The sequence below is a fragment of the Pinus tabuliformis genome, chromosome 9, assembly GCF_031772625.1.
Source record: "Pinus tabuliformis cultivar Carrire ecotype Pingquan chromosome 9, CPIR1, whole genome shotgun sequence".
NCBI lineage: Eukaryota > Viridiplantae > Streptophyta > Pinopsida > Pinales > Pinaceae > Pinus > Pinus tabuliformis.
Genome location: NC_142307.1, coordinates 426,317,829 through 426,334,164, shown reverse-complemented (window position 1 = coordinate 426,334,164; position 16,336 = coordinate 426,317,829).

Here is a 16,336-nt window from a genome sequence, read left to right as displayed (position 1 = left end):
TTTTTCTGATCCTCCCAATATATCATCTCACCTTTCCAGAGACATAGAGTGTGAAATTTCTCGTCTTCCATCATCCCCTATTTATGATTCATCAGATCATGAGGATGCCTCCATTTGTGATCTTGAGCTTTTTTATTGTGGCTATCATGATCTTTTTGTTCATTCATCTGATCATGATTATGATTCTTCCACTATTGATATTTATAAGCCACCAATCTTTGATGACCCATCTTCTAATGAATTGGAACCTCCCCAAGTTGTCAAGACACTTCAACCTGAGCTGATGGTTATGTAAGGTTCTCATAGCCTTGAGGACAGTTCCACTTCTGATCAGAAATATGTTGAATCTATCTAGGCTCCTCATCACTTTGTTGTACACATTGAAAATCAATCTATCTTACCATTTTTGCATCCTCCATCTGTATCACATGATCCTATCACTCAATCATTGGAGGAGTCGTATGTAGCAAGCACTATTGCAAAATGGAAATTTTCTTCTTTCTTCATGTTTGCTCATTTTTCAAGTTCGGAAGTGTGTACATGCTTGTCTTCGACTTACAATGTGTTGGGACACCATGGTACATCCGCATAATTCCTTTCATGTGCTTTCCATTTTTACTTTTTTTGCGGTTCCATTCAAGCTTCAAGCATTCTGCTTTGTATTGTCTTATCTTTCTTGTTTGTTGGTTTACTTGTATATCCTTTTTGACATACATGCTCTCGCCTACATGGGATAGCGAATGCACCGATGGCTGCATTGGAAGTATCACTTTACATAAGTTGGCCTATGTTATGCTTAGGTTAGGAGTAGGAGTAGTTTTTTTCTTTTCTTTTTTCTTTTTTTATTTTCTTTACTTTGATTTGTTTTACCCTGTTTCTTTCCTTTAGTTGTTTTCTCTTGTAGTTGTAGGTTAGTTTTCGCATGAAACCATACTTGGATTCTTAGACAAGCAGGGTGAAGATCAAGATGAACTCATACCACTATCAACACTTGGTTATATGTCTATTCCCTCTCTTTATGTGAATCTTGAATTTCTTCTAGTTGATGATACCCTGATGGAAAATAAATTCCTTTCAGAGAGATTCGTGGTGGAATTGGTTTTCTATTTTTGGTTAACCCTTGTCAGCTAAGACAATTAGAGTAAGGGAAGGGGGGGGGGACTTAACAAGTATGTTAGAGGTATATATAAATATCCTTCTCTGAAGAGACAACCTCTTCTACTCTCAATAAGTCGGGATCCATCTTCTGTCAAATGAAATAAATAAGTGTGTATGCACAGTTCTTTGAACAAATAAAAAATAAAAAGAAAGAAATGAAATAAAGGGTGAAAGAAGAGAAAGGCTTCCCATGCAGAGAGGTGAAGCAAGTAACTTCATCAGGGTACTTTCTAGGCTTGTTGGTAGTGTAACAATGCTTGTGTTCCTGAAGTGACTCCGTCGGGGTACTATCCAAGCCTCCTGGCAATGGAGCAACACCAAATATGAAACTAAAACTTTGACAATCTATTTTACTTGTGCATCTATATACCCCTCATCCCAAATCAAAACAACTCATTTTGACTTGGCTTGGTATGTGTGTTGTTGATGAAGAGAATGGTAGGGACTACATCTTTAACTCAAGCTAAGTGAAGAAGCTATGATAATCAAAGAACTAAAAAATACTTCCGGAAGAGTTAGACTCGATTTTCATGAGACAAGGTCCATACAGAGAATTGGAGTTCTACCAATGTGTCGCTAATGTTGTAGCGGCTACAACCACCCTCCAAATTTTTTCCTACGCTTCAATTATGGAGCCCTCCTTCTTAACCACAGCATCTCAATTTGCACTGATCCAGGTATTCGTGCTTCGACTAAGACTTCTCTTTTCATTTTTGCTTGTGTTTGCTTACTTAGTTTATTTTTCTAAGTCACAATTTGATCTCCCAACTTGGTCTTACAACAGTTCTAGGCTTGCCTCTAGAAACTTTGCAATCCTTGAAGGTAAGTATCCTTGATGATGGGACTTGTGCAGTCCTGACTATCAGTGAGACTTGAGCTCAGAAAACACGTAGTCATGAGGGGGAAGCCCAACACTAAGCCCAGAAATTGTGTAACCCTCACTCAGCAGAGAAATTGTGCAGTGTATTGAGCCAGAAATTTTCCCAATTCAATATTTCCTAGTAGTGTGCATGGCAAGTTTCCCAGAAAAAGAAAAAAAAAACATCCCTAAAAAATAGGGATCTATTTACTATCTAGAAGGAGGCACTTTCATTATTTTTAGAAACTTCCTCCAAGTGTCACTTTTTCCCTAATTTTAGGCATGCCTGTTATAAACCCTAATTTATCCAAATCTATTTAATCAATGCTTCTAGAGCTCATTTGTAAACTTGATCTTGGAGCTCTAGCATTCTCAAGGAGATCAAGTAACCTTCGGTGCGATCGTCGTCACTTTTGCGGGTGAGTTTTTCTTTTGTCGTCTTTTTCTAATTTTTATGTCGCTTTATATTGTTTGGCTTGTGTGAGTGTTGTTTCACTTGTTTCCCTTCATGGTTGCTAGCTTTTTAACTGTATAAGTGTTGTTTTAAGTTTTAGATTTCCTTTCCCAAGTGTCACATTAGTTTTCCTATTTTTGAACCAATGGTCGTTGTTGCAACAACTCTCCTCACTTACTTCATTTTCCTTATGTTTAATCAATTGCTACACTTGATTCACATGCATTCATCTACACTTAGTCATATTTTCACTCAGCTTAACACTATCTCTCAAAATTTCTTTTTTTCACACTTCCCTTGGGCAGATCTAGGTTTCCTTTGGTCGAATTTCACATTGCACAACTGACACTATGCAATATGAATGCTCAAACCAAAAGCTTGGCCTTTAGAATTATGTAGTGTGTAGTTTTAGCTAGCTCCAACTATGCACTATGCATTTCTAGGAGCTAGCCTCTCAGCTTGGCCACTGAGACTGCAGAATACATAGTCTCTCCAAAGCCCCTGCCTAGGTTGAACTATGCATTGTGCAGTTTCAACCATCAAGCTTCCACCTTGGATTTTGGGACTACATAGCGCACAGTTCCCATAGGTAGCAAATCCCCCCTGTCAAAAAAAATTGTGCACTCCTTCCTATCTAGTGTCGTATTTTCTGCTTGAACCTTTCTTGTAAGTTGTTTTTCTTTAAACTACCATTTTCTTTCCATGAGTTTCCTTTCTGTCCCACAGGTACAACAGTTGTTGAGCACCTCTCTAGCAGCCACTATTATCATGGCACGTAAGAGAGTTGCATCAAAGGAAACCACCGAGAGCAGTATTGGGAAGTAATTGAGCAGACATCAGTTGATTTTCCAGTGTATGTAGATACTTAGTTGTTTATAAAGAAGGGATCAACACTAACATGGCAACAGATTAAAGACACTTTTGCAAAGGACTTTGAGGCAGTACCGACATGTTTATCTTAGCATATGGCAGTTAGGGATATACAAGGTTGCATGCAAGTATCCCACCTTCCCATGTGCGGACATCATCAGCTCGATTGTCTCATATATGGATGAAAATACAATGACATTGAGAATTTCCAGCAAGCATAAGCTTGCCACCTTCTGGGCAGAAGATTCTGAGAAGATGTATCACTTGCCCAAGCTAGTAGAGCACATGGAATCACTCTTTTATGCCACCCATAACTATGTGAACACAAGAGACATTTTCAAGCGCGTGAAAAATACATTGAAGTTTCGACAAACACCCTCCCGTATGTACAAGACAAAGTCCCTAAGGAAGACTTACTAGCTCTTGATTATATTCTCTTACAGGATCTATCGTCAAGAGAGAACTAAAACCTTTCCTAAAGGCTGGGAAGAATTATTGGACCAATTGGTGAACAATGGGAGGTCATTCAACTGGTCAGATTTTTTGGCTCAACAACTGAAGGCCCATGTATCAGAGGCTCGGAATCTGCCCAAGGATGAGCAATCAAGGTTCTATGGGTCTACATACTTATTGGCTGAAATTTTTGTGCAACAACAATTCCTTGGCATGAACACGACATGGACACCATGAGAAACTGGCGTGAATATGTTTTGCAAGTTTCTCTCAGACTACAATTATCGAGGTGTAATGGAATGGCTAACTAACCACTTTATTATCCCATTTTACAAGCTTATATTTGAACAAAATCCAATTTTCATGTCACGAGAAGTAATGGAGGCGATAGTAGACATTGTTGATTGGTATGGCTCACCAACTGGCACATTCATTAGAGTGTTTGGTAGAGAGAAGCCTCTGCATGTCTTACCAAGGTATGCCACTGAAAAATTGATCATGCAAGAAGTATCATACCATCTCACTACAAGGTTTTTAGCCACACTGCACATGAAGAAGAAAGAACCATGGCCCACTCTTCCTTTGCAAATCGGATTATATGAGATAAAGAACTTGAAATTCACAAATCTCGAGGCTAAGGAGATAGTAAAATTTGAATTTGGCATTAAGGACTTTAATCTGTATGATCCTCATAGTATTTACAAGGATCATTGTACGGGAGTCTGCTTTCTGTGGATCCGCGTGGCATTTCATTGATCAGAGGAGGATCCTTGGAGGTACTTCTACAATGCCTCTATACTCAATGATTAGTTAGTATAGCAAGGAATTCATAGAATACTCCACAGACAACGGGAGTTTTGAAAGCAACAACAACAGAAGGCAACAATCTTGTGCATGAAAAGGGAAAGATGAAGATTGTTGACATTCCAGAGGGTGAGAAAAGTTTCAAAATGAAAGCAGATCCTCTTATGGAGAAAGAATCTTTGGCAATAGAATAAAAGAGGAAGAAAAGGATGTAGAGAGAAAAGTGGAGGAAGAGAGAAAAGCAGAGGTTGTAGGAAGCATAACTGAAGTTGCAGGAGATAGAGAAGAAGTTGAAGCAAGAAAAAGAGTTGAGGAGGAGAGAATGAGGAGAGAAGCAGAAGATAGAAGAAGAATAAAGGTAAGTTGCAATGATAGAGGAAACAACGTTGATACAAGTTAAGGAACAGGAACAACCAGCAGCTAAGGAGGAAGGTGAATAGATGCAGGATTGGCAGCTTTCTTAGAAGATTGAGAAATTGATTGAAGTGAGAGACATGGAGTTGGAACAGGAGCCATAGCATGAAGATGTTGATTTGATGCTGAGAGCACCACAAGTCATCCCTCAGTCTCCACCACCTCCAGCAGTAGAGCTAGCCCCGAGCGAGCAAGGAGATGTTGTTCTCCTTGATGATGATCCAGTCATGGATGTGTACAATATATCATTCGATGAGTTCCAAAAGAGGATTGTACAAGTGCGAAGGAAGCATTTTCTAGATGATCACGCATCACCTGCATTAATAAGAGAAATGGTGATAATTTCAAACACCAGGAAGAATCCAAATGTCATTGTCAAAGCCAGTTTGGCCTATGCAAGAGCAACAAGATCAAATGTTCAGTATCTGACAGCCTAGAATGAGCAACTGGCACAAAACTTGTAGACTGCTAGGAAAGAGGCAGAACAACTTCGAGCAGCAGCGCAGAATGTAGTTTCCACATTGGGGGAGATGAGAGTAGCAATACTTGCTAAGGTATCAACACTTGGAGAAACCATGTGGAAGCTCTATGACGGGTTTTAAACCGTACATAAAGAAGTTTTCTATTTTCATGGCTTACAACAATAGAGAAAAGAGTTTGTTAAATCTCTCAAAAACATACAAGCTACCATGCCCTATGTACAAGAATGGACAATATGGTTCAAAGGGGCCCCGCTTGACTTAGTGAAGAAAATACAGCCACAAATAGAGCTAGAGAAAGTGAAGGTTCAAATTTTGATTCAGAATAGAAAGCATATCACCTCATTCATTAACAATGTATAGGCCTCATATGTGCATTTGTAATATAGTTTGGATGTCTTGGTGAGAACATAATCGATCCCATCAATCGGTTCCCTCACCAAAGCTAAACCGAAGAACCAAGTATGGCAGGAGGTCAAAGAGTACTTGAAGCAGCTAAGACAAGAAGCCACCAGGAAAGACTTGGAGCTAAAAGCTAACAACTAGAAGTTCATCAGTGGTCCTATTAAAGTCAAAAAAATGTTGCTCATGCTTTAGAACGAGTTGAACACAAGTTCCAAGATAGTTTGCCCAGATGCCATGGAGGCCAGAGTCTGCTTCCAACAAGACATCGTTAAGCAGTTTGGGGACACCATCACACAGTACCAAGCTTGACACCAATATGTGACCGAGAAGCAACAAGTGGAGGTTGTTGAGCTAGATTTCTCCCAAACTCAAGCATCATAGTGTTGTGTCTTATTAGGTTGTCAAGTTGTCTCTACCCTATTTTGTGTTATATGGGTACGAGTGGAAAATGTAATATTATTTGTAATTATGTTATAAGTTAAATTCCAAGTGTCAATATTGGAATATGAAATGACATCATGTAATGTAATGTGTTATTTTGTGAAGAATTTGAATAGTCATGACGGTAGTCCAAAGTCCACAAAGGGGAGTTGAAGATCCACCCCCTCTTGTTATAAATAGAACCTCATAACTCATGTAACAGGATTTTGGGAGCCAAGATTTTGGATAGGCTTAGGCTTAGGAAGAGCTTAGGAGTATTGTGAAGAGCCTTGGCTTCTCCATAATGTAGATCGAGTATACTTGTTTGGAGGAGAAAGAGTTCTTGACTATAATGTTCCACTAATTGGGCTAGTCGTCTTCAATGGTGTATGTATGGATGGAAATTTCACTTATAATAATAAAATCAGAGCTAGCATGCTTTCATCCATATGTTGTTAATATAATAGGGCTATTCTTGTTTTATTGGCAATGTATTTTATTTAACTTATGCATATGCTCACGAAGTATTTTGTTTTCATTTGTACGAATATTGATGAATGTGTGTTGTTGGATTAACCAATCGCTTTAACTTGTGGACTATTCCGCATCTTATCTTGTGACGTCATTTCGTTGATGTGTTCCTTTCAAGATACATACTATTATAGGCTTCTAAGTGGCACACTTCCTTTTCCCTTTGTATGTTGGAACCTTCATGCATCGCACTTGACTCTTTGCAGGGTCACACAGTTACTCTTGCCTAAAGTTATCATACTTTCCTTTGTGATTTTCTGCGGTCAAGGCATAACACTACCACTCACTATTGGGACTCCTACTCCAAATGGTGCGAGGTCTAGTTGGGACTTCATATTAGGGAGATCCCTTGAATGTTGGCAGGTCCAACACCATCGACAAACTTGTTGGCCAAAATCAGGGTAGAACTATCGGCCAATCTAGCAATGATGAATAGGATTGTCCTCAAAGGAAAATGGATCACATCCTTTATATTCTATTTTCCCATCCTTGGTTGGTTGGTATCGAGGTCTACAATGTGTACTGATATAATCCTTGACTGTCTCTCCACCCCTACTCAAACCAGATAATGAGATAGGGACACCTCTCCTCAATAAGCCTATCAGGAAATATATGTCCTCCACATGTATACTAATCATGTGTGCTCCAATATTGAAATATTGTGCATGAACATCCCATGCTCGAACAAGATACTCTAACAACTCCATATGTTGCCTCATCCCACGAAGCCAGAAGAACTTCAAAAGATCATGATATCTCAGTGGCTGGATAGTGGTTGGATCATTAGATGCATTCATATATTATTCTGTGTGCTCTCTTTCTTGCCATATCAGAGCCATTTTGTTATGATGGAAAACCGAAACATGACAAGAAGAATCATTAGAGTGAATCTCATGCAAAAAATTGGGAAACTTTTAAGTGAAAAAGGCAAAACAAAATTGTGAAATGTTCCCAGCACACCCTACCAAAGGGAGCCATTGTGTTGTAGCACTCTAGATAATTCAAATTTTTCCTTCCTAACACACCTTTCGACACTGTTGGGGTGTGTTGTAGCTAGGGTGAAAAATGGAATCCTTAGGTCACCCAAAACTAGAAAAGAATTGCATGAAATGTAAAAAGGAAACTGTAGAAAGTAAGAGGAAGGTGAGATCTCCTACTTGGAAGTGACCACACTCGAAATTATCCACTAGATTGGTCGTAATCAGCTATAGAAGATTGGTGGTAGAAAATCACTCAGAACTCACTCACCAAAAGGTAAAATGTGATATGGTAAAAATGAATTACTTTTTTGTTATTTATGGTCATTTTTATGATAATTTTATTAATATTTAAATATTTTGACCTAAATATGACCTAATTTTATGTTGAATCAGGTATTTTTAAATTTTTGGTGATGTTCTAAGCAGGTTAATAATAGTTTGACGAATTTGATGATGTTTGAATTTAAACAAATCATTTTTACCAAAGAGCATACTTTTATCAATTTTTTGAGCTCTGCAAACTTATGAAAAAGGAACCCCCTAGAGTCCTCTTTCATCTCTTTTCAGACTCCCAAAATATGAAAATATTCTCAAGCACTTATCTTTTCGAATTTGTTAAAGTAAATGAAAATATGTATGCTCAATATAAGTTTAACCATTTTCCAAACTAAGATAGACTATTTACGAAAAAGGAATACCTTAGTCGAACATGGCTAAGAGGTTATCCTGAGTATCATTTTATGTCATTTTGGACTCAAGAGACTATTTACGAAAAGGAACCTTTGGAGTTTTCTTTTCGCCTCTTTTCAAACTATCTAAACATGAAAAAGGATTCAAGTTAGACCTTCACTAGACCCATAAAAACTTCAAACAATGATGGACTCGTCAAACATGACAGGACCGAACCACTCCTTGTTAGGATTCGTTAAAGATACTCAAAGGGATTCATCTAAAGGATGAACTTACATATCAAGAAAATGTTAGCCTCCTCAAGATTGTTAATAAATAAAGAGGTATTGACCATAAATGGTTGGGGAAATTGGGAAAACAAGGTACTATGTCTACTAATGGAAGCGAGTTGCTCTTTAACATGACACTCTCCCACTTCATCTTCGTGGTTGTTGGGTTGGGAAATATTCTTTTCTCTTAGGTTCATCAAACAATATCAAAGTCTCCACTTTGGGTTTTGGGTCAATGTTTCCAACTCCATTCGGTGTCACCAATATGTTCAAGAGAAGTCATTTAGTTAATATATGCTACAATACTCTTAAGCATTCGTTCATGTTTGTCATTCATGAAATATTTCCACATCAACATCATTCTATATCAAATCTTGATACCCATTTCATTTCATTGATGGGGGATACATCAAGGCCCTCCTGCAATGGGTCGCTTCTTGTCAACATCAGCTCATTATCTAGGAAGTTGACTTAGAAACTCTCCGTTTGGTACTTTAGGGCTTGCATACATCAATGGAAGGTTCCCTTGTTCTCGACAATAGGTTTTCATCATTGGCCTTTGACCGAAATATTTTGTGTGGTGTTCAAGTTCAACTCATTCATTCACACCATACATATCGTATTGTTGTACCTCGGGATCTATTAACATCATCGGTGGTTTCTCTCATGTCTGTTAACGGCTTACATAATTGGATGGTAATCATATGGTGTCTACCATGTTTGACTCCAACTCCTTTATTCACATGGTTAGACTCACACATTATACGATCCAGTGAATGAGATAGAAGACCCAAGATCTAGGTCCATCCATATGGGTTGTGATTTAATTATTAATGTAAGATTACAAAACATGATGGCTATGATCATACAAGACAATCATCTAAGCATGGGTCCACTCTTTTTCACTAGTATATGTGACTCTTTTATCATCGTACATGTGATGTTAGCTTATGTGTTGAGTATGGGTATGCCTCTCTCAGTAGAGATATCATGATAAAATGTATTGTAATAGACAATGATATCGGTCAGCTGTTTTTGATCCAAACTTTTCACAAGGTAAAGCACTTCAGTCATTGGTCATCGTTTCTAACTTTTCACCTTAGGAGGGAATTTGTTATAGGCAATTTTTTCGCATCTGATCAATAGGCCTACAAACTAGATCAATCCACATTTGTGAACGTGTTGTTATCATCCCTACACAAAGCCCTAAGTATGACCTTTCCAAATGACTAAGTTTCTAGGACTAACTACTAAAAAATAGTTCTTTGAAGCCCTAGTGCACCCTGCCCCTTTAGAGACCTACATTTAGCGTCAGTTTCTTCCTTTTGCACCAGCGCTATTCAACAACATCTTGCTCCTTGTTGGGGGCACGTTGATTCTAGAAATTCGGGAAAATTAAAAATATTTCCAAAGCTTCTAAGGGTTGTTTTAACCATTTACCTTGGATAAGAAGATCGAGTCTTATCTAATCCTCCCATATTAAGTGGATCTAAAGCCTAGATTAGTAAATGGATAAGAACTCCTAAACTACCATCCCTCTCTTATAAATTTACTGCCATCTATAACATCAGGGTTGGATTTTGGAGATTGATTGTGCCCTCATACTGCTACCTTGAATCTAAGAGAGTCATTATCTTCATGCATTCATGTGACATTGATGTGTGATTGGTGACAAGGAAGGAAAATTCAACTTGGGGAAGTCTCTACAAGATCGGCTACTATTTTTGGTTGTAAACTCTCTCATATGTCTATTAATACAAAGAGTATATTTTTTTCTTATATGTGTTATGTTGCATTTACATTCATGTATTTCAATGTCTTCCTTATTCATTGAATAGAGTAATTGAATTATGCTACATAGATGTTGTGGACCCTTGGCTTGTTTTGACTATATGTGCAAGTTCTAGTTATAACAATTAGAGATACGATTGGAGATTACAAGTTGGGAGTAAAGTAAATCTTCTAACAGATTCCAAGTAAGCCTCTTTTCCATTCTTCAATTTCTCTAAGGGAAACTCTATATTCTTTGTTTTATGTTGTTCTATACCATTCCACTAGGTCTAGGGAAGATAATTTTTTCCGCAATCGTAAATTACACACACACATATATACCTTTTTTATTTTTTTGTAACCTAGAGGAATCAAAAACTGGGTCAGTCTTGTACTCACGTGATATGGGTTAATTCTTGTTGCTACCACTATACCTCTAGGGTTCTACAACCTATCCTCCTCTCCATATACCAAGCCATGACCAGGGGATTGAACCTTTGATATCTTGGTTTGCACGATTTCACATCACTTCGATCACTAATTGAGATGCCACTAGGACTAAAGGAATTACATATCTTTTTAATATTAGAAAGTAAATTAATTTTTTTCTTTACTTTGAATTACTTTATATCTATATAAAGTGGATGCAAAATTAAGGTGGAAATTGAAATATTTTATTACTTTCAATTACTTTTTCTACAACTAATCTTTGTACATGACCTTCTTAGATTGAACACCACATCTATACTCCTAATGGTTTTGTGATTTTCATTATCCCAGAAGTGATAGCCAAAATCATTAATTCCATGTCCAATCAAAGTACACTTCTTGGATTTTTCCTCAAGCTTTGTTCTATTTTTCTATCAATATGGAAAAATTCTTCACAACCAAAAGTCTTCAGAAATCATTTATCTACCTTTTCACATGTCCATTCCTCTTCTAGAATGTAACCATCCAAGGAACTCGAATGCCCTCTATTAATTAAGTAAATAACAATACCCACAACATCTACACAAAATTGTAAGGGAACTATTGCATACAAACTCACACTCCTTGCATGTGTCATGAGTGTCTTATTCATCCTTTTTGGTACACCATTCTCTTGTGGTGATCTTGGAACCATCTTCTCTCTAAAAATCCCATTATTTGAAAAGTAATTATCAAACTCCTTGCTGCAATATTCACCTTGATTATCTCATCTGAGACACTTCAACTTATTTCCTATCTCATTCTCAACCAAAAATTTCCATTTCTTAAAGCATCAAAGATATTAGATTTGGTTTTGATGCAAGATACCCAAGTTTTCCTAGTTGGATCATTAACAAACGTAACATAATAATAAGAGCCACCAATAGATGATAACTAAGTTGGTCCCCATAAATTTTATTGCAAAAGCCAAAAAAGTTCACTCTTATTTCCCTTCTCAACTCTTGATCTGAAATGATCGTATATTAAACTGAAGTAGAATTGATTAATTCCATCAGCGAACTGAATTTTAACTTAAGGTGTTTTAACCGTGAGAACTTAATGAAAAAGAATGACTTTACGATGGAACCGAAACATAAGAAGCATGCAAACAAAATTAATAAGTAGCAAAAACACAACAATACCAGACAACGATATTGATTACAGAGTTCGTCCTTGATGGACGACGTCTCTGGGTTCGCTTTCAAGACGGGAGACCGCTTTATTAGGATTGAATCCGAGAAGGTTTGATTACACAAAAAATGAACTAGAATGAATGTGTAGGCAAGCACTTCTAGTCTCTGTCAATAGAAATCTCTCTGAAATAGCTTTACAATGCCTATCACGGTTCCCAATTCCAACTCTCGATGTTCCCGTTACACTGAACAATACTAAGCTATGACCTCCAGAAACTGCAACAAACTTCCAAAACCACTCCTTCCTCCTTCAATGATCGAATTGAGGTTTTATAATGTTTTGGATGCATTCTAACTTCATATTCCCAAGATTGGTGAGACTGGTCGCTCCATTAACCAAAGGATTAGTGAGCACGCAGCTGACCTCAAGCATATGAGAACCAAGTCTTCTGCTTTAGCAGAGCATGTGGAGAAAACCAATCATCATGTCTGCATCGAGGAAGCTAGTGTGATTGCTAGAGTGTCGCAATTCCATCACCGGAAATTTAGGGAAGCCCTTGAGATTGAAAAAAGGCCGAACAATCTCAATAGAGAGGATGGCTAGAAGATCAGTAGTTGCTGGGTCCCAGCCCTCTCCTCCTAGTCGTTTTCTCCCTTAAGTAAACTATTTTTTTTTAAATATTGTAATTTTTTCTAATACTTGAATTCTCTAATATTTATATATTTAAACTCTTTGACTATTAAATTAATTTTTTTTTTAATTAAGTTAAAATTAGTTTAGTTTATAATTAATTTAAAACTAATATACTAATTTTTACCCTTAATAAACTATTAATTAATATTGTAATTCTCTAATATTTATATGTCGGGAACTCTTTGATTATGAATATGAAACTAATTTATTTATTTTAATATATATTTATAAATATATGTCCCTTTAGCTTATATTTTAAAATATAATTAACTATTTATAGATTACTCTATTTTTAACTTGTATAACTGACTAATATTTATATAATATCTTTGATAACTAATTAATTTATTTATTTATTTACTTAATTTAAATTAAGATATAAATGGCCCTTTAACTTATAGTTTAATTAAAATATAATTAACTTATATTTTATTTAAAATATAATTAACTATTTATAGAATACTCTATTTTTAATATTTATATATAATTACTTTGATTATTTTATGATTATAGTATATTAACTCACTTATTCTAATATATATTATAATTATAAAATTGTCCATTTACGGTTATTTTAATAATAAAGTTAATAACCGAATTAACTTATTTGAATAAATAATCTTTATACCCTTCATAGTCAAGCTAGCTGTTTCCCGGTCAAATCTAGCTGTTGTCATTTTAGTCGTTACCTGATCTATAAATTTGGTCATTGGATATTCTGCCCTATCTATTTATAATGCATAGAAAGATCTGCTCATTTAACTTTTCCTGACGATGAACCACACTGGTTGGTTTGAAACGCGTTGACAAAAATATCTCTATGTGATTTTCGCCGAAGATTCTTCTCAAAATTGGCATGAACTCGCGGAAATTTGGGTTCATATCCTTCAGTTTTGTCATAAAATGACACCTAGGGATAATCTTAGATGGTGGTTGCAATAATAAACTGCATAAAACAAACAAAAAACCCAAAATACCAAATTTCAACCTCCGAACCGTTGGCAGTTAATAACTGGTGCGCTGAACAAGCAATGGTCATGTGACTAGGCTACATGCCCTAACGGTCGACTGGAAGAATTCCACCTGCGTAGTTACCCTTCGATGGTTCTGGTCTGTGGTTCGTGTGTTCACATGCACTGTCACCATTATGGTTCCCATCTGCCATGGTTAGTGTTGTAACCTTGACCCAGTGAGCTCTTGTTCACATGCCCATGGTTACTGCTACCATAATCTGCCACGGTTAGCTGTAACAGCACCTGGTGAACTCTATGTTCATATGTCCACGGTTCCGATGCGGTTCAAGCTGGCAGTTAGAGATCTATGGGTTTGTTTTGTTACGGTTTTTTTTTATGTAATGTATTACCATGAACTGAATGGGTTTTAGTGCTAGGGTTTAATGTTTAGGTTTGCACCTTATCTTTTTAGGGCTAGGTCTTAACATAGGTTTTAGTACAATGATTTAGGTTTAGTCTTTTAGTGTCAAGAATTTACACTTTTACATAACCCTTTTATACATTTTTGTCACAAAGCGACATTAATCACTACATGATGAGCCACGAACCAAAACACTGAATCAACCCTGCTTATGAAGACTGAACGCTGCCCATGAACTGCATGCTGACGATGAACTGAACATGTGCAACTGATCTGATGAGATCCTCCTTGATCAATCCTCTCCACTTGAAATATTTTGGACCACAAAATTTTTTACTAGGTAGATAGCAGGTGAGGGTAAAGCTCCCTCACTCTACACCTTGCCTTGATGATGTACCAACACATTCGATCAACAACCTGAAATTCATGACCCTAATGATGCCGATCATGGCACATTTGGAATCCGTGAATTGTTCCATCCATCTGTAGTAGGCATCACTTGCGAAGATGATTAAACAACCTGTTATAAACATGGAAATTTACTTCTTTCCATAGAGTACCATGAATTAGTGAAAACAGTCTCTGTAGGATATTGTTCAATACTATTGACATGTACTAACAATCTATTTTTAGAATAACTAAAACATTCAAAGAAATTCTTGACATCATATCAACTACTTGACTTGATGTACTTTCCTGATTCCTGATTACTAAGTGAACTTGCTACAATAAACCCATCAAACTGTAATGTGATAACTGCTACAACTTAGTTTGATTTTGAAAGTATTGAAGTGGTTGTTTATTTGTTTGAATCACTATTTCCTCACCCATTAAATGATGTCTACATAACACTTTCCCTTAATGCATAAGTTTCCCTTTTATGTACTAGATACTTTAACACTTCTTTAGAAAAGGTTTTAACATGAAAGCAAATAGGCTTCCTCTCCACTTGAAAACAGGCTTCAAAACTGTTTGAAACATGAAATGGTGATACAGTACAAGAGAAATGTAACACTGAATTTCCCGAATACTGACCTGCATCCCTGTAATTTATAACTCCCAAACTTGGATTGAAATGATACATTATGACATTAGGAAGAGGAGCTTTGGACACAAACTGTAACTCATGTTGTATTCCCTTCTTATGAGTAAGATGTTTGGGTTCTTTAAATAGAACTAGAAAAGTTTCTACCTTCTTGACCAAACTATCTTTAAACTGAGACTCACAACCTTAATAAGTATCCCTTAGATCCTTATGTTGTTCTTTTACACACATGAGTACAAATCTCTTATTTGAACTTATTAATCTCTTCATCTGAATAGCAATAACTGAATCCAAGTGAGTTTTAGTTTTATGTGCCCTGACAATAAATTCAACCCCATCTTTCTTAAGGTGATATTATGCTCTCTCCTACAAAAAACTACATCACGATCATAAAGATAAGGACTTCCTAAGACAACTCCACATATGTCTACTGGAACCACATCTAATTCCACTTCATCAATGTAATTAGTTGTAATGGAAAATTTTAACTGACACTGCTTTGTGACATTTATCTGAGTTGATTTATTCATCCACCTAATGGGTATGGTCTTGAATGACTTCGTGTCTCCAAACCCAATTTCTTAACTAAATATTTAGATATCAAATTTTCCTGTGATCCACTGTCAAACATTGTATCTATCTTTGTGTGTTTATAAATTATCCTTATAATAAATAGTTCAACTCTTTTATCCTCATTAAAATGATTTATGTTTGAAGAAGATGCAGAAGTATTAGAACTTGAACCAGTTTCAAAAATTTTACTTGTCGAAACAATGGCAGTTATCCTCCTTTCATCACCTGAATCGGAGCCTAGATCTTGTTGGATTGTTGCATTTGCTTTTATTTCATCCTTCTCCTTAAGGAACTTCATTGGCTTAAGTTCGGGATGAAGTTTCCAACATCTATATTCATCATGACCAACTCTCTGGCAACGAGAAAAAGTAGGTCTTTCCTTCTGAGCTGTCACTAATTTATTTCCCTTTGAATTGTTCTTCCTCTTGCTATCATTGGAATCCTTGGTTTCCACCTCTTCGAATGATTGTGGTGAAAACTTGAATGGCCTACC